The following is a 26,026-nucleotide window of genomic DNA, read 5'->3' as shown; positions in this document are numbered from 1 at the left end:
ACTGGAATACGGCATCCGGTTTTGGTGTCCTCATTTGGAGAAGATGTTGAGAAATTGGAGCTGGGGCAGCAAAGAGCCACCAAATGTTCTGAAAGCGGGGGAACAATGCCTTCTAGAGCGCTATTGAAAGATCTCAACCTGCTTAGCTTATCAAAGGAAGATTGAAAGTTGACTTCATTGAAATGTTGAAGTGCCTTAATGGAGAGAAAATATTGGGTATTAAAGGGCGCTTTAATCTAGCACAGAAAGTCATAACAAGACCCAATGGCTGGAAGGTGAAAAGAGACAAATTCCTATTACAAATAAGGCACAACTATTCAACAGCAAGGATGATTCACCACAGGAACAAGCTACCAAGGAAAGTGGTGGATTCTCCATCTCTTGATGTCATTTAATGAAGACTAGACGCCTTTCTGGAATGTGTTTGCCCAAAAGTAGCTATTGTGGTATGCAGGAGGCCTGTGATATGCAGGGGGTAAGATTAGATGCTCTAAAGGTCTCTTCTGGCCATAAAGTCTACTAATTTCGGAAAAACGGAGAGTAGCATTGGGAGTAGCCTCTGATGTTTTACTGTCTAGCCGGCTTGCTTCCTAGTATGAACACTCATTGAGTGGGGTGATCCACAGGGAGTAGCTCAAACCTCCAACGTGTCTGGTCAGTGGCAGGACATTAGCACTGCACGGGAGGGGGGGGGTGTGGCAGTGACATCACAAAGGCCTTTTGCAGGACCTCAGCCTATCGGTCAAAGGTGGTGGGGAGGTGGGGAGTTCACAGAGAGATGCTGACATCAGCCAAGGAGGACAGGGGTGCAGGGCCAGGGAAACCTTGGAGACCCCTGTAGCTTTGCTTCAGCAAGTCTCCTTCTCGAGGTCTCTCTTTGAGGACTGAGAGAGTATTAGGGTTCACGTATGTGAGCGCGAGGAGGAACCTCTTTCGAGTTTTCTCCTTTCCTTTTACTGATTTTACTAGAAAACAGACATCCCTGTTTAGAAGGTAAGAGCCTCCGAGTGGTTTGGAACCTGTTCAGTCTGATCCACCTGGTGCCAGCTGAATTCTAGGCATGGAAAACACTAGTTTAAGGTGGCAGAATTTTATTCCCCACCTGGGATTTTTTCCCTTAGAATCACTGGGGACATTAGGGTTTCTCCTTTTTGTTTTACCTTTTCCTCCATCTCTCCCTCCTTTCTCTTCATCTCTTACTTCTTTTCTCCTTTCCCCTGTTCCCCTCCCACCACCAGGAGGTGTAGAGTCTGTGTGTGTGTGTCGCGGGGTGTGTGTGCTCTGCAGCTCCCATTGTGGGAGCTCCACCCAACAAAGTGGGGCTGAAATAGTCCTCGGACAGTGATCCCCACCGGTGACTTGGGCCAACCTTTGGGCTCTCTGGTGAGAACCCTCAGCCTCCCGCCCCTCAGTGGCTGCCTCCATCCTGGGGCCACTAGATGGAGATGCCGTTCTAGCTCCAGGAGTTGGAGCCTGGCTCTGGGCAATCTGCTAATGCCTCACATCCTGTTGGTTTTAGGTCTTCGGAAAGTTCTTCTCGGAAGGGCAGAGAAGACTCTTCCTCCGGACGGCAGTGCTGGCCATCCACGACCACCTTCTGCGTGTCAGCCAGGTTGGGCTGGTCCTGGCCTACTCCCTTTTGGGGGAAGCTCAGCAGCTGATGGGGGACAAGGTAAGCAGCTGCATTAGACTCAGGAGATTGGGGCAGGGCCCAGGCCTCATTCCCATCCTATCGCCATTCGCTGGCCTGGCAGCAAGGAGCCTGGTGGGGAATGAGAGCAAGAGCAGGTGCTACTGGGAAGGGAGATGAATTCACCTCCATGAGCAGGAGGGAACCAGCTTGTCCCCGGAGCAGCTCCAACACAGCTCTTTAGCAAGGCTAATTAATGACAAGCATTACCTCATCACGGACTTATTTTCTTTGGAAACGGTGCTTTTGCTCTTGGGAAGAGCAGACGAGTCCCCTAAGTGCCATCAGTGAGCCTCTCCTGTCCAACAGGGCCACACCGAGCTTCCGGTGACCTAATGTCTGTGTCAACCAAGCCACCACCTAGAGAGAACGGGAGGATTCAGTCAGCAGGGGCTCCTGATCTGCCCCATTCAGCAGGGCTGCCATCCTGCAGCTTCAGCATTAGTGTCTGGGATGACTTGGGGCAAGATCTCGACTTCCCTGCAACCCACTTCACCGCTGCCAGAATCCCTCCTGCCCGCCCCTGCTAGAGCCCCCTCCCTGCCCAACCTGGGTGGGGGTGAAGGAGATGGTTCTGGTAACTCGATCTGTGTTTTGGAGGTGGAACAGCTGTCAAGGGCACTGAGGGGGAGGTGGCAGGAGCTCACCCTACAAAGAGCAGGGTTGGCACTAGAAAGGACAAAAAGACTCCATTCTGGGGGTAAGGAGGTGAATCCATCCCTCTGAGGTGGGCATGCTGTGTGGAAATGCATGCTGCTGGTTCCAGGTGCTCTTAATTCCCCCTGATTTCTCGGGGCGTTTGAGTCTCTGACAGGTTCTCGTTCCCTTGCAGCAGGAGGACGTCACGGCCAAAGTGATGCACCAGCTCCGCATCATCCGGCTCTTGCGCCAGGTGCCTGAGGCACTGGGGGGGCTGTGCCTCTGAGGCCACCAGCAACTCCCGCTCCCTGCTGCAGGTACTGCTCTGGCTCACTGTAAATGGGGAGCTAGTGGAAGGGGAAATGGAGCCCCCTGGCACTCACTAAAAGGGAAAGTGGTGGATTCTCCATCTCTTGATGTCATTGAATGAAGACTAGATGCCTTTCTGGAATGTGTGTGCCCAAAAAGTAACTATTGTACTATACAGGAAGCCCGAGACCATGCAGGGCGTTAGAATAGATGCTCTAAAGGTCTCTTCTGGCCATAAAGTCTACTAGTTTTGGAAAAACTGAGTGTAGCATTGGGAGCAGCCTCTGATGTTTTACTGTCTAGCCGGCTTGCTTCCTAGAATGAACACTCATTGAGTGGGGTGATCCACAGAGAGCAGCTCAAACCTTCAAAGTGTCTGGTCAGCGGCAGGACAATAGCACTTCAGGGGAGGGGTGTGTGTGGCAGTGACATCACAAAGGCCTTTTGCAGGACCTCAGCCTATTGGTCAAAGGTGGTGGGGAGGTGGTGACCTCACAGAGAGATGCTGACATGAGCCAGGCAGGACAGGGGCGCAGAGCCAGGAAAACCTCGGAGACCCCTGTGGCTTAGCTTCAGCAATTCTCCTTCTCGAGGTCTCTCTTTGAGAGAGTATTAGGGTTCACGTAGGTGAGTGCGAGGAGGAATCTCTTTCGAGTTTTCTCCTTTCCTTTTACTGTTTTTACTAGAAAACAGACGTCCCTGTTGAGAAGGTAAGAGCCTCGGAGAGGTTTGTAACCTGTTCAGTCTGATCCACCTGGTGCCAGCTGAATTCTAGGCATGGAAAACACTAGTTCAGGGTGGCAGAATTTTATAGCCCACCTGGGATTTTGTCCCGTGGAATCACTGGGGACATTAGGGTTTGTCCTTTTCGTTTTACCTTTTCCTCCATTCCTCCTTCCTTTCGCTTCATCTCTTACTTCTTTTGTCCATTCTCCTGTTCCCCTCCCACCACCAGGAGGTGTGAGTGTGTGTGTGTGTGTGTGTGTGTGTGTGTGTGTGTGTGTGAGTGAGTGTGTGTGTTGCATGTTGCGGGGGGTGCTCTGCATCTCCCACTGTGGGAGGTCCACCCAAGAAAGTGGGGCTGAAATAGTCCTCGGACAGTGATCCCTACCGGTGACCTGGGCCTTCCTTTGGGCTCTCTGGTGAGAACTCTCAGCCTCCCGCCCCTCAGTCTCTTCCCTGATTGGTTGAGCAGGGGGTTATTGACAGGGAGGAGACTCAGGTCCTTTTTGTTCTCTTTTAAGAACAAGTAAATAAGTCATAACCAGTCATCTGTTTGACGAATTTTGCTGCTTCTCTGCATTAATTGTCTCTGCGCAGTTCATGAACTGTTGTTGGTCTGGAGCTCATTTGAGAGCACTTTATTCAGGCTCTGGCTTCGGCAGGGATGGGGAGGGACCAAAAAGGCTGGTTGGTGAGAGGCTGCCTTGACCCCAGACTCACGCCTGCTCCCCGCTCGGTTCCAGGCTGTCCAGGCTCCTGAGGAGGTTCAGGAAGAAGGCTCTGCAGGTGGCCCCAGAGCCTGAGGGAAGCAGCTGCCATCTTCCCCCGGAGCAAAGCGGCCTCTCCGTCCCTGCTGGCGGGGAAGGAGCTCCCGGCCGAGCGAGGAGGTGGAAGTGCCCAGCCTTCTGGCAGAGGAAAGCCGCTCCCGGCGCAGGCGCTGAGGTGAGAGAGCCACCGGCCAGGCCGAAATGGAGCTGGCCCAGGATGCGGCTGGGCAGGCAGGACCCAGCCCAGAAGGGGAGCCGGGCAGGGTGGCTCTGGGGCTTGTTGTGTGGGAAGCACCGGCCCCAAGAGCCCAGCCCCGGTTCCCAGCAGGAGTCATCGCCCTGCCCGGTCCCTGAGGACCTTCCAGCCTCCCCACGGCAGGAGATGGAGGATCCCTGTCGCAGCACCAGCAGCTCGGCCCGCTCCCCAGGGGACAGCAGCAGCACCTGGGACTCAGGCAGTAGTGAGGCCGATGGGCGCTGCTGCTTTGTTCCAGGTGAGGAGCCAGGCTGGGCTCAGGGAGCGGTGAGGAGGGGGCTGTGAACACCCTGGGCCACGCACTCGACCAGTGCTATGGGGGCGGGTCCCCAGCCCAGGTGTCTGGTCTGAGCCACGTGAACCCCACTGACACGAGATGCTGCGATCCTGTGGCTTAGTATTAGTGTCTGGGATGACTTGGGGCAAGATCTCAACCTCCCCGTAACCCACTTCACTGCTGCCAGAATCCCTCCTGCCCCCCCTGCAAGAGCCCCCTCCCTGCCCTTCCTGGGTGGGGCTGGAGGAGAGGGTTCTGAGAACTTGAGACAGGCAGAGCCGCCAGCACAATCAGTCAGGAGAAGATGGAGTTCCAGTGGAACTGATGCATAGTTTGGATCTAAGCATCAGAACCCTGATTAGAGGGTGAGTAGGGATTTTTGTAGAGAAATTGCAATTGTTCAAGGGAGAACACTAGATTTGTTTCTAGGTAAACTGATGACTCAAGGGTTTTCTTTAGACTAGACAATAGGAACTGATCACTCTTGGCTATGGGTGGTGTTTTCTTCCAGGGAGCTCACAATGCAACTAGGCTACTTCAGTATTTGGCTATCAATTAAGGATTCATTATTAGAATTGGTCTGATAATTGCTGAGCTAGGTATGTGCAGCCATAGGTTCATTAGCATCTGGATCAGAGATTCCCATGATGCAGTGCTTCCCTGCTTTTTCTGGTCCCAGAGTTCAGTGTGGTTCTCTGTTCTCCATTCTGTATGTAAATTGAGATGTCTTCCATTCCTGTCTCATCTTTCATGCAGATGAGGCCAGGGGAGTTGTCTCTGCTCTCCATTCTGTATGCTAATGGAGATGTCTTAATCTTGTCACCCTTGTCAGGAGGGGTCTAGGTGTGTCACCCAACGCCCTTCACTGCTCTCTGCAAGTTTTTCCTCTGATGGGTTTTAGTTTAAGCAGAGGTGTGTGTGTGGGGGGGGTGTCTTTCATAAGTCAGGCTGGATACTGCACCCTGGTTCCCCAAGAACACAGAGGTGTCTGGTATCAGGGGGTTGGCACTGGAGGTTACTAGAAAGGACAAGAAGACTCCATTCTGGGGGTCAGAAGGTGAATCCATCCCTCAGTGGTGGGCAGGTGCTGGGTGGAAATGCTGCTGGTTCCAGGTGCCCTTAATTCCCCCTGATTCCTCGGGGCGTTTGAGTCTCTGACAGGTTCTCGTTCCCTTGCAGCAGGAGGACGTCACGGCCAAAGTGATGCACCAGCTCCGCATCATCCGGCTCTTGCGCCAGGTGCCTGAGGCACTGGGGGGCTGTGCCTCTGAGGCCACCAGCAACTCCCGCTCCCTGCTGCAGGTACTGCTCTGGCTCACTGTAAATGGGGAGCTAGTGGAAGGGGAAATGGAGCCCCCTGGCACTCACTAAAAGGGAAAGTGGTGGATTCTCCATCTCTTGATGTCATTTAATGAAGACTAGATGCCTTTCTGGAATGTGTGTGCCCAAAAAGTAACTGTTGTGCTATACAGGAAGCCCATGATATGCAGGGGGTTAGATTAGATGCTCTAAAGGTCTCTTCTGGCCATAAAGTCTACTAATTTTCTTAAAACTGAGTGTAGCATTGGGAGCAGCCTCCGATGTTTTACTGTCTAGCCGGCTTGCTTCCTAGAATGAACACGCATTGAGTGGGGTGATCCACAGAGAGCAGCTCAAACCTTCCAACTGGCTGGCCAGCGGCAGGATATTAGTACTTCAGGGGATGGGTGTGTGTGGCAGTGACATCACAAAGGCCTTTTGCAGGACCTGAGCCTATTGGTCAAAGGTGGTGGGGAGGTGGTGACCTCACAGAGAGATGCTGACATGAGCCAGGCAGATATGCCACCCTGCGCACAATGTCTCAGCCCCCTGGAGATTGCGGGGGGGGGGGGGTTTCATTTGCACAACACATGCACCTGCCCATTGATCCTGAGCTGCTTCCTTTCCCCGCAGCACATAACTACTGGATGGTGTCCAGGGTGTCGCAGGAGAGAGCCAAGGCCATTAGGAGCAGCACGGCCCTGCTCCGACTCACCATCACCCTCCCTGAGTTTGACGTAAGTGACCTCTGACCCCAGCTTCCTGACTCCAGGCGTAGGCGGGCTGGCTCCAACTGGCTGTAGGATCTGCTGCTGAAGGGGCTGTGGGTTAAGAGTGTTCCTCCTGGGGAGGCAGAGGCAGAGCAGAGCTTAGCTGGAGTCAAGTTCTTCGTGTCCTGGTTAAGTGGTGACTGGGCTTTTAAGGGGACCAAGCTCCAGGTTCATGCCTTCCTGTCATCCTGGAGCAGCTGGGGAAGCAAGTCCTCATGGAGGGCCCTGCCCATATCCCTGTGCTCCAGGCTCCCTTGGGGGCAGAGGAAATTAAGGGTCTAGCTCTCCCTTCTATCCTCTAGCATCTCCTGCAGAGGGGCTGAGGGGAAAAAGAGAGTCCTGGCCCACGGGGGACTGGGAGCTGACAGGAAAATGCTGATGGAGTCCCCTCTCCCTCTCCCTTCCATTAGAACTCAGCAGAATTCCCCAGGATGGGTCACCACGTGGCACAGCTGGCTCTGTTGATCAGTGACCCAGGCAAGGACATCAGCCGGCAGGCCAGGGAGGGGGTTTACTGGCTCTACCAGCTGCTGCTGCACCAGAGGGGTAAGGAACCCAGCTGGGAAATGGCACCCGATAGAAGAGTGAGACTGGGACCCCGGCCAATTTCTCTCAGACTGACCCCGGCTGGAGGATGAGTCTCTGTCTGTCTCTTTCTCTGTTCTACACCCGTCCCCTGCAATTCTGTTGGGCCAGGCACGCAGCGAGCACTCTGCCCACTGTGCAGCCACCAATGGGATTGGAAGGACACAAGCACTGCAACCAGAATGACAAATGTGTGTGTGTCTCTCTTTCCCAGGGCTGAGCATCCATGAGGCCGAAGACCTGTGGTGCTGGGACTGGCACCAGGAGAGCAGGCTCCTGGGCTACAGGAACACAGGCAGGATGGGGGAGGTAAGGACACTCTGCCAGGGCATGAGACAGCTCAGGGAGTGGGGTGGCTGGGTCCCCTGCAGTGGCTGCCTCCTGGAGCCACTAGATGGAGATGCCGTTCTAGCCCCAGGAGTTGGAGCCTGTCTCTGGGCAATCTGCTAATGCCTCACATCCTGTTGGTTTTAGGTCTTGGAAAGTTCTTCTCGGAAGGGCAGAGAAGATTCTTCCTCTGGACGGCAGTGCTGGCCATCCACAACCCCCTGCTACATGTCAAGCAGGCTGGGCTGGTCCTGGCCTACTCCCTCCTGGGGGAAGCCCAAGAGCTGATGGGGGACAAGGTAAGCAGCTGCATCAGGAGATTGGGGCTGTGCCCAGGCCTCATACCCATCCTATTGCCATTCGCTGGCCTGGCAGCAAGGAGCCTGGTGGGGAATGAGAGTGAGAGCAGGTGCTACTGGGAAGGGAGATGAATTCAACTCCATGAGCAGGAGGGAACCAGCTTGTCCATGGTGCAGCTCCAACACAGCTCTTTAGCAAGGCTAATTAATGACAAGCATTAACTCATTATGGACTTATGTTCTTAGGGAATGGTGCGTTCGCTGTCGGGAAGAGTAGACAAGTCCCCTAAGTGCTCTCTGCGAGCCTCTCCTGTCTCAGAGGGCCTCACCTAGTTCCCAGTGGCCTAGTGTCCATGTCAACCAAGCCACCACCTATGGAGAACAGCAGAATTCAGTCAGCAGGGGCTGCTAATCTGCCCCATTCACCAGGGCTGCCATCCTGTGGCTTCAGCATTAGTGTCTGGGATGACTTGGGGCAAGATCTCCACCTCCCCGCAACCCACTTCATTGCTGACAGAATCCCTCCTGACCCTCCTGCTAGAGCCCCCTCTTGTCCAACCTGGGTGTGGGTGGAGAAGAGGGTTCTGAGAACTCGAGCTGTGGTTTGGAGGTGGATCAGCTGTCAAGGGCACTGAGGGGGAGGTGGCAGGAGCTCACCCTACAAAGAGGGGGGTTGGCACTGGAGGTTACTAGAAAGGACAAGAAGACTCCATTCTGGGGGTCAGGAGGTGAATCCATCCCTCTGAGGTGGGCAGGTGCTGGGTGGAAATGCTGTTGGTTCCAGGTGCCCTTAATTCCCCCTGATTCCTCGGGGCGTTTGAGTCTCTGACAAGTTCTCGTTCCCTTGCAGCAGGAGGACGTCACGGCCAAAGTGATGCACCAGCTCCGCATCATCCGGCACTTGCGCCAGGTGCCTGAGGCACTGCAGGGGCTGTGCCTCTGAGTCCACCAGCAACTCCCGCTCCCTGCTGCAGGTACTGCTCTGGCTCACTGTAAATGGGGAGCTAGTGGAAGGGGAAATGGAGCCCCCTGACACTCACTAAAAGGGAAAGTGTTGGATTCTCGATCTCTTGATGTCATTTAATGAAGACTAGATGCCTATCTAGAAAGTGTGTGCCCAAAAAGTAACTGTTGTGCTATACAGGAAGCCCGTGACCATGCAGGGCGTTAGAATAGATGCTCTAAAGGTCTCTTCTGGCCATAAAGTCTACTAGTTTTGGAAAAACTGAGTGTAGCATTGGGAGCAGCCTCTGATGTTTTACTGTCTAGCCGGCTTGCTTCCTAGAATGAACACGCATTGCGTGGGGTGATCCACAGAGAGCAGCTCAAACCTTCAAAGTGTCAGGCCAGCATCAGGACATTAGCACTTCAGGGGATGGGTGTGTGTGGCAGTGACATCACAAAGGCCTTTTGCAGGACCTGAGCCTATTGGTCAAAGGTGGTGGGGAGGTGGTGACCTCACAGAGAGATGCTGACATGAGCCAGGCAGGACGGGGCGCAGGGCCAGGGAAACCTCAGAGACCCCTGTGGCTTTGCTTCAGCAAGTCTCCTCCTTGAGGTCTCTCATTGAGGACTGAGAGAGTATTAGGGTTCACGTACGTGAGCGCGAGGAGGAGCCTTTTTCGAGTTTTCTCCTTTCCTTTTATTGATTTTACTAGAAAACAGAAGCCCCTGTTTAGAAGGTAAGAGCCTCCAAGAGGTTTTTGAACCTGCTCAGTCTGATCCATCTGGTGCCAGCTGAATTCTAGGCATGGAAAACACTAGTTTAAGGTGGCAGAATTTTATTCCCTCCCTGGGATTTTGTCCCGTAGAATCACTGGGGACATTAGGGTTTGTCCTTTTCGTTTTACCTTTTCCTCCATCCCTCCTTCCTTTCTCTTCATCTCTTACTTCTTTTCTCCTTTCTCTTGTTCCCCTCCCATCACCAGGAGTGGTGTGTGTGTGTGTGTGTGTGTGTGTGTGTTGCTGGGGGTGCTCTTCACCTCCCCTTGTGGGAAGTTCATCCAAAACTGTGGGGTTGAAATAGTGCTTGGACTCCACTGCCACTAGATGCTGCCATCCTGTGGCTTAGCATTAGTGTCTGGGATGACTTGGGGCAAGATCTCAACCTCCCCGCAACTCACTTCACTGCTGCCAGAATCCCTCCTGCCCCCCCTGCTAGAGCCGCCTCCCTGCCCAACCTGGGTGTGGGTGGAGAAGAGGGTTCTGAGAACTTGAGCTGTGGTTTGGAGGTGGAACAGCTGTCAAGGGCACTGAGGGGGAGGTAGCAGGAGCTCACCCTACAAGGAGGGGGGTTGGCACTGGAGGTTACTAGAAAGGACAAGAAGACTCCATTCTGGGGTTCAGGAGGTGAATCCATCCCTCAGTGGTGGGCAGGTGCTGGGTGGAAATACTGCTGGCTCCAGGTGCCCTTAATTCCCCCTGATTCCTCGGGGCGTTTGAGTCTCTGACAGGTTCTCGTTCCCTTGCAGCAGAAGGACGTCACGGCCAAAGTGATGCACCAGCTCCGCATCATCCGGCTCTTGCGCCAGGTGCCTGAGACACTGCAGGGGCTGTGCCTCTGAGGCCACCAGCAACTCCCGCTCCCTGCTGCAGGTACTGCTCTGGCTCACTGTAAATGGGGAGCTAGTGGAAGGGGAAATGGAGCCCCCTGGCACTCACTAAAAGGGAAAGTGGTGGATTCTCCATCACTTAATTTCATTGATGTCATTTAATGAAGACTAGATGCCTATCTGGAATGTGTGCGCCCAAAAAGTAACTGTTGTACTATACAGGAAGCCCATGATATGCAGGGGGTTAGATTAGATGCTCTAAAGGTCTCTTCTGGCCATAAAGTCTACTAATTTTGTTAAAACTGAGTGTAGCATTGGGAGCAGCCTCCGATGTTTTACTGTCTAGCCGGCTTGCTTCCTAGAATGAACACTCATTGAGTGGGGTGATCTGCAGAGAGTAGCTCAAACCTTCAAAGTGTCTGGCCAGCGGCAGGATATTAGTACTTCAGGGGATGGGTGTGTGTGGCAGTGACATCACAAAGGCCTTTTGCAGGACCTGAGCCTATTGGTCAAAGGTGGTGGGGAGGTGGTGACCTCACAGAGAGATGCTGACATGAGCCAGGCAGGACAGGGGCGTAGGGCCAGGGAAACCTCAGAGACTCCTGTGGCTTTGCTTCAGCAAGTCTCCTTCTCGAGGTCTCTCTTTGAGGACTGAGAGAGTATTAGGGTTCACGTATGTGAGTGCGAGGAGGAGCCTCTTTCGAGTTTTCTCCTTTCCTTTGACTGATTTTACTAGAAAACAGACGTCCCTGTTTAGAAGGTAAGAGTCTCCGAGAGGTTTTGGAACCTGTTCAGTCTGATCCATCTGGTGCCAGCTGAATTCTAGGCATGGAAAACACTATTTTAAGGTGGCAGAATTTTATTCCCCACCTGGGATTTTGTCCCGTAGAATCACTGGGGACATTAGGGTTTGTCTTTTTTGTTTTACCTTTTCCTCCATCTCTCCTTCCTTTCTCTTCATCTCTTACTTCTTTTCTCCTTTCCCCTGTTCCCTTCCCACTACCAGGAGGTAGGTGTGTGTGTGTTTTTCTGTGTGTGTGGTGTGTGTATGTGTTGCTGGGGGTGCTCTGCATCTCCCATTGTGGGAGGTCCATCCAAAAATGTGGGGTTGAAATAGTGCTTGGACCCCACTGACATTAGATGCTGCCACCTTGGTCGTTGATGCTCCAGTTGGGTGGGGGGTGGGGAAGGCACCTCCTAGGGAGTCCAGGACAGTGTGTGTGGGTCTCTTTGCTATGAGCTGCTGAAGGAGTTGGGGGCTGAAGGCATCACTGAGAGGGGGGAATGTGGGCCCAATCTGCCCTGGGTCCCGGAGGTGGGAAGGGGGCACCCTGCCCCACCATGCTCCTGTCCTTTCCCCAAGTGGCAGCACGCGTCACCCTGTCCCCTTCTCTCCCTGGTGCAGGGACCCCCAGGGACTCAGAGGAGGAGGAGGAGGAATGGGTGGACGTGGCCACAGAGGAGTCTGCTCTCAAAAACATCCGAGAGCAGCTCCAGGGCCGAGAAAAGGTGCAAAGGTTCCCCAGCTGTGCTGGAACCGAGTTTGTCCTGCCCCTTCCCAGCACCCTGACCCCCTTCAGAGGGTCTTGTCTCTGATGATCCACCCAGCCCTAATGGGGACCTTTCTCTACCATGATCTGGGACCCCCAAGATGGGGGTATTTGTCACAAACCAGCTGGGTCTCCTCCCCCCACAGGTACTGTCCCAGGTCCTGACCCTGCTTGTGTAGGAGTTGTGGGTGATTTGGACAATGGGCGGGTCCCCACTATCCCCCATTCAGGCCTGAGTCCTGCAGCTGGTGTGGGTGGGGCAGGGAGGTCCCTGGCTAATTGACTCTCTCTCCCCTAACCCCACTCCTGGTGGGTGCAGGATGAGGCCTAGCAGCTCATGTTCCTGCACGCCATCCACCTGAGTGTCTCCCTGCACAGCAGAGAGGGCAGGACACATTGGAGCCGCACTGCTGCAAGGCGGCTGTGGTGGAGAGGATTGTGGTGAGTGAGACGCGGTGCCCAGCAGCTGGAGGGAGGCCAGAGACATGGGAGGGGCAGGGGTCTCCCCGGGCCAATGGATGGGGGATGGCTGGTGCTGGAGGGGCAGCTGAGGGCAGGGATTGCTGGGGCTGAAGCTTGGGGAGAAGAGACAGGAGAAATTCTGAGCTTGGTCACTAGTGGGCAGGAATCGGAGGAGCGGGAGGCAGGTGGGGGGATCCTGCTGGCTGGGTGGGGTGCTGCCTGTGTAATCTCCTCACTGGCAAGTGTCAGTGAGGCCCGAATCTCACACGCTCCTTTGTCTCCTTTAGGTCTCACAGGAGCTCACTGAGGCACTGCCTGATAACTCTCCACCCAGCGGCGTCCTCGCTAACTCCCTGATTGCTGTGGGCAACCTCAGGTACCGAGACCCTCCCGCCCGGTTCCCCTAACCCCGGTGCTGCTCAGGCCCAGGGCTGGGAGTCACTGCCCCTCCCACTCCCAGCTCACCTCCCAAGGGTGACACCTGTGGCCGAGGTGGGGGGAAGGTTCCCTCTCTCCTGGCTGGGCTGTTCTTTTCACTCCAGTAACATTGCAATGGCTTTGGGGAGAGGCTCACTCCCAGGATCAGATACAGGAGGAGCAGCAGGGTCCAGGGAACAGGCGCTATTCCTGCCCTGCCACTGTGTGTCTGGGAAACCTTGGCCTTATCATTGGTGCCTCAGTTTCCATTTTCGCCAGCCTCTGCCTAGTTCCCTGCAGCTTCGCGGCCGTGTTGGTGCCAGTCCCACCCCCGCACTGCACAGTCTAATACCGGCTCCTCTCTCTTCCCAGCACCATGACACCTGCCCTTGAGCCAGAGCTAGAGACCCATCTCCTTCGAGCTGCCCTGCATGCTGTCTTCACCCTGGGCACGCAGAAGGACACCACCCAAGTCCAGGTAGATCATGCTAAAGTCATGTATTGAAGAGCCAGCTGTCATCCTGCCATGAATCCTGGCTAATTGCCAGCAGTGGGATGTGAATGCGAGAGGCCAAGATATGTTTTGGGGGGTCTCACCAGTGCTTCCCAGGGACCCCTCTTCCCATCCCGTGGCAGGTGTAGCCCCACTTTCCCTAACTCTGACCCACGGCTCTCCCTTGCTTTGCAGGATCTGCATAGGGTCTTGCCACACCTTGTGGATGCCATGCTGGGGAACCTGCTGGCAGAGTCCCCAGACACCGACAGGCTCCACTGCATCTTGGAGGTGAGCCCGATGAGAGGGGTGGGGGCAATTTTTCCTTCACTCTTAGATCCATTTTCCAGTCTGTCCTCCTATCTGGGTCCCCAGTGGCCCGTCCTCGGTCAGGACAGTCAGTGCAATGCAGGGTCAGGCCCTTCCTCCTTGAAGGTCAGGGGAAGGAGCTGGGACTTCAAGCCAGAGCTCTGCCTGGTTGTGTCAAGCACTAACCACAGGGCCCCTGGCTGGCTTGGGGAGTGAGAGTCTGAACCCCTCCTGGGAGATCCAGAAGATGGTCCTCAGAGAAGAGTCACAGGCTCCTTCCTAGAGAAACAGAAGAACCCCAGAGAATCAGCCCTTCTCTCTGACGGGCCCTGAGATTCCTGGGGGGATTGTGCTAACACTCAGTCCCTTCACCCAACCAAGGACTCGAGAGGCAGGGAGGGGTGGGGATCTGTCTCCTTCCTGTTGAGCTGTTCAGGAATCAGGCGTTCAGGGAGGATGGGACCAGCCCCGACACCGAACATTGTTCCAGTCTACAGAGACAATGACAAGTTGTGACCTGCAGGATACAAGCATCGTCCTGGGGGCAACAATCCCCTTCTAAAGCTCTGCAATCAACGAATCAGATATGCCAGAATGTCTCAGCCCCCTGGAGATTGGGGGGGGGGGGGGGTTCATTTGCACAACACATGCACCTGCCCATTGATCCTGAGCTGCTTCCTTTCCCCGCAGCACATAACTACTGGATGGTGTCCAGGGTGTCGCAGGAGAGAGCCAAGGCCATTAGGATTAGCACGGCCCTGCTCCAACTCACCATCACCCTCCCTGAGTTTGACGTAAGTGACCTCTGACCCCAGCTTCCTGACTCCAGGCGTAGGCGGGCTGGCTCCAACTGGCTGTAGGATCTGCTGCTGAAGGGGCTGTGGGTTAAGAGTGTTCCTCCTGGGGAGGCAGAGGCAGAGCAGAGCTTAGCTGGAGTCAAGTTCTTCGTGTCCTGGTTAAGTGGTGACTGGGCTTTTAAGGGGACCATGCTCCAGGTTCATGCCTTCCTGTCATCCTGGAGCAGCTGGGGAAGCAAGTCCTCATGGAGGGCCCTGCCCATATCCCTGTGCTCCAGGCTCCCTTGGGGGCAGAGGAAATTAAGGGTCTAGCTCTACCTTCTATCCTCTAGCATCTCCTGCAGAGGGGCTGAGGGGAAAAAGAGAGTCCTGGCCCACGGGGGACTGGGAGCTGACAGGAAAATGCTGATGGAGTCCCCTCTCCCTTTCCCTTCCATTAGAACTCAGCAGAATTCCCCAGGATGGGTCACCACGTGGCACAGCTGGCTCTGTTGATCAGTGACCCAGGCAAGGACATCAGCCGGCAGGCCAGGGAGGGGGTTTAGCGGCTCTACCAGCTGCTGCTGCACCAGAGGGGTAAGGAACCCAGCTGGGAAATGGCACCCGCTAGAAGAGTGAGACTGGGACCCCAGCCAATTTCTCTCAGACTGACCCCGGCTGGAGGATGAGTCTCTGTCTGTCTCTTTCTCTGTTCTACACCCCTCCCCTGCAATTCTGTTGGGCCAGGCATGCAGCGAGCACTCTGCCCACTGTGCAGCCACCAATGGGATTGGAAGGACACAAGCACTGCAGCCAGAATGACAAATGTGTGTGTGTCTCTCTTTCCCAGGGCTGGGCACCCATGAGGCCGAAGACCTGTGGTGCTGGGACTGGCACCAGGAGAGCAGGCTCCTGGGCTACAGGAACACAGGCAGGATGGGGGAGGTAAGGACACTCTGCCAGGGCATGAGACAGCTCAGGGAGTGGGGGTGGCTGGGTCCCCTGCAGTGGCTGCCTCCTGGAGCCACTAGATGGAGATGCCGTTCTAGCCCCAGGAGTTGGAGCCTGTCTCTGGGCAATCTGCTAATGCCTCACATCCTGTTGGTTTTAGGTCTTGGAAAGTTCTCGGAAGGGCAGAGAAGATTCTTCCTCCGGACGGCAGTGCTGGCCATCCACAACCCCCTGCTACATGTCAAGCAGGCTGGGCTGGTCCTGGCCTACTCCCTCCTGGGGGAAGCCCAAGAGCTGATGGGGGACAAGGTAAGCAGCTGCATCAGGAGATTGGGGCTGTGCCCAGGCCTCATACCCATCCTATTGCCATTCGCTGGCCTGGCAGCAAGGAGCCTGGTGGGGAATGAGAGTGAGAGCAGGTGCTACTGGGAAGGGAGATGAATTCAACTCCATGAGCAGGAGGGAACCAGCTTGTCCATGGTGCAGCTCCAACACAGCTCTTTAGCAAGGCTAATTAATGACAAGCATTAACTCATTATGGACTTATGTTCTTAGGGAATGGTGCGTTCGCTGTCGGGAAGAGTAGACAAGTCCCCTAAGTGCCCTCTGCGAGCCTCTCCTGTCCCAGAGGGCCTCACCTAGTTCCCAGTGGCCTAGTGTCCATGTCAACCAAGCCACCACCTGTGGAGAACAGCAGAATTCAGTCAGCAGGGGCTGCTAATCTGCCCCATTCACCAGGGCTGCCATCCTGTGGCTTCAGCATTAGTGTCTGGGATGACTTGGGGCAAGATCTCCACCTCCCCGCAACCCACTTCATTGATGACAGAATCCCTCCTGACCCTCCTGCTTGAGCCCCCTCCCTGTCCAACCTGGGTGTGGGTGGAGAAGACGTGGTGGTGGGGAGGTGGTGACCTCACAGAGAGATGCTGACATGAGCCAGGCAGGATAGGGGCGCAGAGCCCGGAAAACCTCAGAGACCCCTGTGGCTTTGCTTCAGCAAGTCTCCTTCTCGAGGTCTCTCTTTGAGGACTGAGAGAGTATTAGGGTTCACGTATGTGAGTGCGAGGAGGAACCTCTTTCGAGTTTTCTCCTTTCCTTTTAGTGATTTTACTAGAAAACAGACGTCCCTGTTGAGAAGGTAAGAGTCTCCGAGAGGTTTTGGAACCTGTTCAGTCTGATCCACCTGGTGCCAGCTGAATTCTAGGCATGGAAAACACTAGTTTAAGGTGGCAGAATTTTATAGCCCACCTGGGATTTTGTCCCGTGGAATCACTGGGGACATTAGAGTTTGTCCTTTTCGTTTTACCTTTTCCTCCATGCCTCCTTCCTTTCGCTTCATCTCTTACTTCTTTTGTCCTTTCTCCTGTTCCCCTCCCACCACCAGGAGGTGTGAGTGTGTGTGTGTGTGTGAGTGTGTGTGTTGCGTGTTGCAGGGGGTGCTCTGCATCTCCCATTGTGGGAGGTCCACCCAAGAAAGTGGGGCTGAAATAGTCCTCGGACAGTGATCCCTACCAGTGACCTGGGCCTTTCTTTGGGCTCTCTGGTGAGAACTCTCAGCCTCCCGCCCCTCAGTCTCTACCTTGATTGGCTGAGCAGGGGGTTATTGACAGGGAGGAGACTCAGGTCCTTTTTGTTCTCTTTTAAGAACAAGTAAATAAGTCATAACCAGTCATCTGTTTGACGAATTTTGCTGCTTCTCTGCATTAATTGTCTCTGCGCAGTTCATGAACTGTTGTTGGTCTGGAGCTCATTTGAGAGCACTTTATTCAGGTTATTCAACGTATGAAATTCAAGATCCGATGGTTAGATTGAAAGTCAGGGCTCTTGGGTCCTATTCCCAACTCTGCCACTGACTGGCTGTGTGACCTACGACAAGTCAATTCTCCTTTCTCAGCCTTAGCTTCTCCCCCTTTCAAGTAGGGATAACAATCCGCTTCTATCTACCTCAGCGTAGGTGGAGGATGGGGATCCATTGGAGAGTGTCACTAGGAGCACTGCATAATATGCGGTGTCCTATCCCGTTTTTTCAGATCAGATTATGACAGAATAGAATAGCTGAAATATTTAATTTTTTTTGTATTTTATTATTTTGAAATTGTTAAGTGCAGCAGGCTCCAGGAAGGTGTGTAAAGTGCCGGGATGTCAGGAGCTGGGATGTGCTGTCACCCCCGCACTAGGGCAGTGTTCTGCACCCCCTGCTGCTGGCTGAATTTCTCTGTCCCTTGGCAATAAGACAGACGCTTGTTTTCACAGCCAGTCGATCGCCCAGTGTCATCACCCTGCCTGCTGGCTGGGCAGGGTAACTCCTCAGGTCACCACCCTCTCTAGCCTGCCTTGGGCTTGGAGAGTGAGGAGGAGGGCAAGGGACAGCTGGCGACCCTGAACATCCACCATCCATCGCTCCATCACCCAGAGCAAGTGAGTGGCATTAGGGTTCCTCTGTGGCGTCCCCTGTCTGTCTGGGGAGAGGCAGAAAGAGGGGGAGAGAATCTCTCCCAAAGGAGATTGGATTTGCAATCCATGGGAGCAGATCATGCAATGAACTCCTGCCAGTGTGTGTAGATTGCACTCCCTGCACCCCTGTGCGGGGAGAAGGAGCTGCTCTGGCTGCGGCAGGGATGGGGAGGGACCAAAAAGGCTGGTTAGTGAGAGGCTGCCTTGACCCCAGACTCACGCCTGCTCCCCGCTCGGTTCCAGGCTGTCCAGGCTCCTGAGGAGGTTCAGGAAGAAGGCTCTGCAGGTGGCCCCAGAGCCTGAGGGAAGCAGCTGCCATCTTCCCCAGGAGCAGAGCGGCCTCTCCGTCCCTCCTGGCGGGGCAGGAGCTCCCGGCCGAGCGAGGAGGTGGAAGTGCCCAGCCTTCTGGCAGAGGAAAGCCGCTCCCGGCGCAGGCGCTGAGGTGAGAGAGCCACCGGCCAGGCCGAAATGGAGCTGGCCCAGGATGCGGCTGGGCAGGCAGGACCCAGCCCAGAAGGGGAGCCGGGCAGGGTGGCTCTGGGGCTTGTTGTGTGGGAAGCACCGGCCCCAAGAGCCCAGCCCTGGTTCCCAGCAGGAGTCATCGCCCTGCCCGGTCCCTGAGGACCTTCCAGCCTCCCCACGGCAGGAGATGGAGGATCCCTGTCGCAGCACCAGCAGCTCGGCCCGCTCCCCAGGGGACAGCAGCAGTGCCTGGGACTCAGGCAGCAGCGAGGCCGATGGGCGCTGCTGCTTTGTTCTAGGTGAGGAGCCAGGCTGGGCTCAGGGAGGGGTGAGGAGGGGGCTGTGAACACCCTGGGCCACCCACTCGACCAGTGCTATGGGGGCGAGTCCCTTGCCCAGGTGTCTGGCCTGAGCCACGTGAACCCCACTGACACTAGATGCTGCCACTTTGTGGTTGATGCTCCAGTTGGGTGGGGGGAGGGGAAGGCATCCCAGGGAGTCCAGGAGAGTGTGGGGGGTCTCTTTCCTATGGGCTCCTGAAGGAGTTGGCGGCTGAAGGCATCACCGAGAGGGGGGAGTGTGGGGCACAATGTGCCCTGGGTCCCTGAGGTGGGAAGGGGTCACATTGCCCCACCATGCCCCTGTCCTTCCCCCGAGTGGCAGCAGGCGTCACCTTGTCCACTTCTCTCCCTGGTGCAGGGACCCCCAGGGACTCAGAGGACGAGGAGGAAGAATGGGTGGACGTGGCCACAGAGGAGGCTGCTCTCAAAAACATCTGAGAGCAGCTCCAGAGCACGAGAAAGAACCTCTTTTGAGTTTTCTCCTTTCTTTTACTCGTTTTACTAGAAAACATACGTCCCTGTTTAGAAGGTAAGAGCCTCCGAGAGGTTTGGAACCTATCCTTTTTGTTTTATCTTTCCTCCATCCCTCCTTCCTTACTCTTCATCTCTTACTTCTTTTGTCCTTTCTCCTGATCCCCTCCTACCACGAGGAGGGGTGTGTGTGTGTGTGTTGCTGGGGGTACCCTTCATCTCCCATTGTGGGAGGTCCATCCAAAAATGTGGGGTTGAAATAGTGCTTGGACCCCACTGACACTAGATGCTGCGATCCTGTGGCTTAGCATTAGTGTCTGGGATGACTTGGGGCAAGATCTCAACCTCCCCGCAACCCACTTCACTGCTGCCAGAATTCCTCCTGCCCACCCTGCTAGAGCCCCCTCCCTGCCCAACCTGGGTGGGGCTGGAGGAGAGGGTTCTGAGAACTCGAGCTGTGGTTTGGAGGTGGAACAGCTGTCAAGGGCACTGAGGGGGAGGTGGCAGGAGCTCACCCTACAAAGAGGGGGGTTGGCACTGGAGGTTACTAGAAAGGACAAGAAGACTCCATTCTGGGGGTCAGGAGGTGAATCCATCCCTCTGAGGTGGGCAGGTGCTGGGTGGAAATGCTGTTGGTTCCAGGTGCCTGAGGCACTGCAGGGGCTGTGCCTCTGAGGCCACCAGCAACTCCCGCTCCCTGCTGCAGGTACTGCTCTGGCTCACTGTAAATGGGGAGCTAGTGGAAGGGGAAATGGAACCCCCGGCACTCACTAAAAGTGAAATTGGTGGATTCTCCATCACTTAATTTCATTGATGTCACTTTATGAAGACTAGATGCCTTTCTAGAATGTGTTTGCCTAAAAGGTAACTATTGTTCTACATAGGAAGCCTGTGATATGCAGGGGGTTAGATTAGATGCTCTAAAGGTCTCTTCTGGCCATAAAGTCTACTAATTTCGGAAAAACTGAGTGTAGCATTGGGAGCAGCCTCTGATGTTTTACTGTCTAGCCGGCTTGCTTCCTAGAATGAACACGCATTGAGTGGGGTGATCCACAGAGAGCAGCTCAAACCTTCAAAGTGTCTGGTCAGCGGCAGGACAATAGCACTTCAGGGGAGGGGTGTGTGTGGCAGTGATATCACAAAGGCCTTTTGCAGGACCTCAGCCTATTGGTCAAAGGTGGTGGGGAGGTGGTGACCTCACAGAGAGATGCTGACATGAGCCAGGCAGGACAGGGGCGCAGGGCCAGGGAAACCTGGGAGACCCCTGTGGCTTTGCTTCAGCAATTCTCCTTCTCGAGGTCTCTCTTTGAGAGAGTATTAGGGTTCACGTAGGTGAGTGCGAGGAGGAACCTCTTTCGAGTTTTCTCCTTTCCTTTTACTGATTTTACTAGAAAACAGATGTCCCTGTTGAGAAGGTAAGAGTCTCCGAGAGGTTTGTAACCTGTTCAGTCTGATCCACCTGGTGCCAGCTGAATTCTAGGCATGGAAAACACTAGTTCAGGGTGGCAGAATTTTATAGCCCACCTGGGATTTTGTCCCGTGGAATCACTGGGGACATTAGGGTTTGTCCTTTTCGTTTTACCTTTTCCTCCATTCCTCCTTCCTTTCGCTTCATCTCTTACTTCTTTTGTCCTTTCTCCTGTTCCCCTCCCACCACCAGGAGGTGTGAGTGTGTGTGTGTGTGTGAGTGTGTGTGTTGCGTGTTGCGGGGGGTGCTCTGCATCTCCCACTGTGGGAGGTCCACCCAAGAAAGTGGGGCTGAAATAGTCCTCGGACAGTGATCCCTACCGGTGACCTGGGCCTTTCTTTGGGCTCTCTGGTGAGAACTCTCAGCCTCCCGCCCCTCAGTCTCTACCCTGATTGGTTGAGCAGGGGGTTATTGACAGGGAGGAGACTCAGGTCCTTTTTGTTCTCTTTTAAGAACAAGTAAATAAGTCATAACCAGTCATCTGTTTGACGAATTTTGCTGCTTCTCTGCATTAATTGTCTCTGCGCAGTTCATGAACTGTTGTTGGTCTGGAGCTCATTTGAGAGCACTTTATTCAGGCTCTGGCTGCGGCAGGGATGGGGAGGGACCAAACAGGCTGGTTAGTGAGAGGCTGCCTTGACCCCAGACTCACGCCTGCTCCCCGCTCGGTTCCAGGCTGTCCAGGCTCCTGAGGAGGTTCAGGAAGAAGGCTCTGCAGGTGGCCCCAGAGCCTGAGGGAAGCAGCTGCCATCTTCCCCAGGAGCAGAGCGGCCTCTCCGTCCCTGCTTGCGGGGAAGGAGCTCCCGGCCGAGCGAGGAGGTGGAAGTGCCCAGCCTTCTGGCAGAGGAAACCCGCTCCTGGCGCAGGCGCTGAGGTGAGAGAGCCACCATCCAGGCCGAAATGGAGCTGGCCCAGGATGCGGCTGGGCAGGCAGGACCCAGCCCAGAAGGGGAGCCGGGCAGGGTGGCTCTGGGGCTTGTTGTGTGGGAAGCACCGGCCCCAAGAGCCCAGCCCTGATTCTCAGCAGGAGGCATCGCCCTGCCTAGTCCCTGAGGACCTTCCAGCCTCCCCACGGCAGGAGGTGGAGGATCCCTGTCGCAGCACCAGCAGCTCGGCCCACTCCCCAGGGGACAGCAGCAGCACCTGGGACTCAGGCAGTAGTGAGGCCGATGGGCGCTGCTGCTTTGTTCCAGGTGAGGAGCCAGGCTGGGCTCAGGGAGCGGTGAGGAGGGGGCTGTGAACACCCTGGGCCACCCACTCGACCAGTGCTATGGGGGCGGGTCCCCAGCCCAGCTGTCTGGTCTGAGCCACATGAACCCCACTGACACTAGATGCTGCGATCCTGTGGCTTAGTATTAGTGTCTGGGATGACTTGGGGCAAGATCTCAACCTCCCCGTAACCCACTTCACTGCTGCCAGAATCCCTCCTGCCCCCCTTGCAAGAGCCCCCTCCCTGCCCTTCCTGGGTGGGGCTGGAGGAGAGGGTTCTGAGAACTTGAGCTGTGGTTTGGAGGTGGATCAGCTGTCAAGGGCACTGAGGGGGAGGTGGCAGGAACTCACCCTACAAGGAGGGGGTGTTACCAGATGTGCCCATTTCTTTGGGATATGCTCATTTATTCGGGTTACTCTTCTGGGGAAGGGGGTTCTGTAATTCTATCAATGTACTGCTTGTGTCACTTGTCTTTTCATATGAAGCTCTACTTCTCCCTTCTGCAAGTCCCCTCCCAGTGGAGCTATCCTGCAGGACCTAGGCTCCCTAGGGCTGGGTTACTCCAGCCCCAGAACCAGATGAACACCCACACACCCACACGTACATTAACAGAGCAAGTGTGAGTGGACCGGGTCAATCAGCACTGTCAAGCTGATCCCTTATATGTCTCTGGACTCACTGGGCTGGATGAAGCAGCACTTTCAAGCTACCTCTCCTTATATGCCCCTAGGCTCCATTGACTGGGTCAAGCAGCACTTTCAAGCTGTTACCCTTATGCGTCCCAGATTCAGCACGTCCCTATCCCCACTCCCCCAACACAATTGTACTGGCAGTAACCTACTTGATGAGCAAACCCCACAGTATTTTGGGCGCTGCAGGGATCTTTAGCTTAGGTAAAAGAAGCGTTGCTGTAGAGTGAATGGGGGAAGCTAAAAACACAAAAGAGTAAAGTTCAGCAACAGAGAGAGAAGCAACCAAGTTAACCATAAAAGTTATTCATTGAATAATAGTGATAACTACACAAGGAGAGCTAAACCAACATAACATATATTATTAAAGTTTTATACCTAAGATAGAAAGGAAAACACAGAGAGAGAAAGAGGGGGGATCTCACCCACTCCATGAGGCTTGAACTGGTCGGGGTTCCCAGGTGATGGTGGTAGCAGAGGGTCCTAAATGCTGAAGACAGGCAGAGCCCCCAGCACGATCAGTCAGGAGAAGATGGAGTTCCAGTGGAACTGATGCATAGTTTGGATCTAAGCATCAGAACCCTGATTAGAGGGTGAGTAGGGATTTTTGTAGAGAAATTGCAATTGTTCAAGGGAGAACACTAGATTTGTTTATAGGTAAACTGATGACTCAAGGGTTTTCTTTAGACTAGACAATAGGAACTGATCACTCTTGGCTATTGGTGGTGTTTTCTTCCAGGGAGCTCACAATGCAACTAGGCTACTTCAGTATTTGGATATCAATTAAGGATTCATTACTAGAATTGGTCTGATAATTCCTGAGCTAGGTATGTGCATCCATAGGTTCATTAGCATCTGGAGCAGAGATTCCCATGATGCAGTGCTTCCCTGCTTTTTCTGGTCCCAGAGTTCAGTGTGGTTCTCTGTTCTCCATTCTGTATGTAAATTGAGATGTCTTCCTGTCTCATCTTTCATGCAGATGAGGCTAGGGGAGTTGTCTCTGCTCTCCATTCTGTATGCTAATGGAGATGTCTTAATCTTGTCACCCTTGTCAGGAGGGGTCTAGGTGTGTCACACAACGCCCTTCACTGCTCTCTGCAAGTTTTTCCTCTGATGGGTTTTATTTAAGCAGAGGTGGTGGTGGGGGGGGGGGTGTCTTTCATGAGTCAGGCTGGATACTGCACCCTGGTTCCCCAAGAACACAGAGGTGTCTGGTATCAGGGGGTTGGCACTGGAGGTTACTAGAAAGGACAACAAGACTCCATTCTGGGGGTCAGCAGGTGAATCCATCCCTCAGTGGTGGGCAGGTGCTGGGTGGAAATGCTGCTGGTTCCAGGTGCCCTTAATTCCCCCTGATTCCTCGGGGCGTTTGAGTCTCTGACAGGTTCTCGTTCCCTTGCAGCAGGAGGACGTCACGGCCAAAGTGATGCACCAGCTCCGCATCATCCGGCTCTTGCGCCAGGTGCCTGAGGCACTGCGGGGGCTGTGCCTCTGAGGCCACCAGCAACTCCCGCTCCCTGCTGCAGGTACTGCTCTGGCTCACTGTAAATGGGGAGCTAGTGGAAGGGGAAATGGAGCCCCCTGGCACTCACTAAAAGGGAAAGTGGTGGATTCTCCATCTCTTGATGTCATTTAATGAAGACTAGATGCCTATCTGGAATGTGTGTGCCCAAAAAGTAACTGTTGTGCTATACAGGAAGCCCATGATATGCAGGGGGTTAGATTAGATGCTCTAAAGGTCTCTTCTGGCCATAAAGTCTACTAATTTTGTTAAGTGTAGACTGAGTGTAGCATTGGGAGCAGCCTCCGATGTTTTACTGTCTAGCCGGCTTGCTTCCTAGAATGAACACGCATTGAGTGGGGTGATCTGCAGAGAGTAGCTCAAACCTTCAAAGTGTCTGGCCAGCAGCAGGATATTAGTACTTCAGGGGATGGGTGTGTGTGGCAGTGACATCACAAAGGCCTTTTGCAGGACCTGAGCCTATTGGTCAAAGGTGGTGGGGAGGTGGTGACCTCACAGAGAGATGCTGACATCAGCCAGGCAGGACAGGGGCGTAGGGCCAGGGAAACCTCAGAGACTCCTGTGGCTTTGCTTCAGCAAGTCTCCTTCTCGAGGTCTCTCTTTGAGGACTGAGAGAGTATTAGGGTACACGTATGTGAGTGCGAGGAGGAGCCTCTTTCGAGTTTTCTCCTTTCCTTTTACTGAGTTTACTAGAAAACAGACGTCCCTGTTTAGAAGGTAAGAGTCTCCGAGAGGTTTTGGAACCTGTTCAGTCTGATCCATCCTTTCCCCAAGTGGCAGCACGCGTCACCCTGTCCCCTTCTCTCCCTGGTGCAGGGACCCCCAGGGACTCAGAGGAGGAGGAGGAGGAATGGGTGGACGTGGCCACAGTGGAGTCTGCTCTCAAAAACATCCGAGAGCAGCTCCAGGGCCAAGAAAAGGTGCAAAGGTTCCCCAGCTGTGCTGGAACCGAGATTGTCCTGCCCCTTCCCAGCACCCTGACCCCCTTCAGAGGGTCTTGTCTCTGATGATCCACCCAGCCCTAATGGGGACCTTTCTCTACCATGATCTGGGACCCCCAAGATGGGGGTATTTGTCACAAACCAGCTGGATCTCCTCCCCCCACAGGAACTGTCCCAGGTCCTGACCCTGCTTGTGTAGGAGTTGTGGGTGATTTGGACAATGGGCGTGTCAAGGCTTTATCCCTACTTTGAACTTTAGGGTACAAATGTAGGGGCCTGCATGAAAACTTCTAAGCTTATCTACCAGCTTAGCTCTGGTCCCGCTGCCACCATTCTCGATGGATTCCCTCTCTGGGAAGCCTTGAGAAACCTTTCACCAATTCCCTGGTGAATACAGATCCAAACTGCTTGGATCTTAAACAAGGAGAGATTGACCCTTCCCCCCTCCTTCCTTTCACCAACTCCTGGTGAATACAGATCCAAACCCCCTTTGGATCTTAAAACAAGGAGAAATCAATCAGGTTCTTAAAAAGAAGGCTTTTAATTAAGGCAAAAGGTAAAAATCATCTCTGCAAAATCAGTATGGAAAATAACTTTACAGGGTAATCAAACTTAAAGAGCTCAGAGGAATCCCCTCTGTCTTAGGTTCAAAGTATAGCAAACAAGATAAGCACTCTGGTAAAAGGTACATTTACAAGTTGAGAAAACAAAGTAAATCTAAGACGCCTTGCCTGGCTTTTACTTACAATTTTGAAATAAGAGAGACTTGTTTAGAAAGATGGGGAGAACCTGGATTGATGTCTGGTCCCTCTCAGTCCCAAGAGCGAACAACCCCTTAAACAAAGGACACACACAAAAGCCTTTCCCCCCCCAAGATTTGAAAGTATCTTGTCCCCTTATTGGTCCTCTGGGTCAGGTGTCAGCCAGGTTACCCGAGCTTCTTAACCCTTTACAGGTAAAAGGATTTTAGAGTCTCTGACCAGGAGGGACTTTAGTACTGTACACAGTATGGCTGTC

The sequence above is a fragment of the Emys orbicularis genome, chromosome 6 (genome assembly GCF_028017835.1).
Source record: "Emys orbicularis isolate rEmyOrb1 chromosome 6, rEmyOrb1.hap1, whole genome shotgun sequence".
Taxonomy (NCBI): domain Eukaryota; kingdom Metazoa; phylum Chordata; order Testudines; family Emydidae; genus Emys; species Emys orbicularis.
This window is presented reverse-complemented; position numbering follows the sequence as displayed.